The 474-nt window shown below is 48.5% G+C and overlaps 1 protein-coding gene across 1 annotated transcript in view; it reads right to left on the reverse strand.

Annotated features, from left to right (window-relative positions):
• LOC119594567 (anoctamin-8-like) overlaps positions 1 to 474 on the reverse strand; it is a gene marked incomplete in the record, with an annotated part of 84,413 nt that overhangs the window by 2,984 nt on the left and 80,955 nt on the right.

Here is a 474-nt window from a genome sequence, read left to right on the forward strand (position 1 = left end):
TTAAGGGGATGAAGAAAACAGAACTAAATCTCACCTCTCCATCACCACCGCCCTCACATCCTCCCTCATTCAACTCTCACCCTCACCCAGCTCACCCCATCCCTGCCTTTCCCCTTTAGTATCAACCACTCCTCAACCAAACAGCTTCCCTCACCCACTCTTTCACCCACAAACTCTTTCAACCCACGCCAACCCACCTTCCCTCTCATCCTAGATTAAGCAACCCCCCCTCCCCATTACCAAGGCTTCTCATCCTAATTCATCTGATATCGCTTATTTAGCCTACCCAACGCCCACCCCCTTACTCAAGCTAACCTACACTGCACTCATATCCACTCGTCTTCCCCAGACCATATCTCAACCCATATCTCTTATCCACCCTTTAGCCATCCTAATCCAACCCACCTTCTCACACTCACTTTAACCCACCTTAACCTAATCCAGATTTTCACGACCTTTTCCCTTTTTCTCATT

The sequence above is a fragment of the Penaeus monodon genome, chromosome 34 (assembly GCF_015228065.2).
Source record: "Penaeus monodon isolate SGIC_2016 chromosome 34, NSTDA_Pmon_1, whole genome shotgun sequence".
Lineage (NCBI taxonomy): Eukaryota > Metazoa > Arthropoda > Malacostraca > Decapoda > Penaeidae > Penaeus > Penaeus monodon.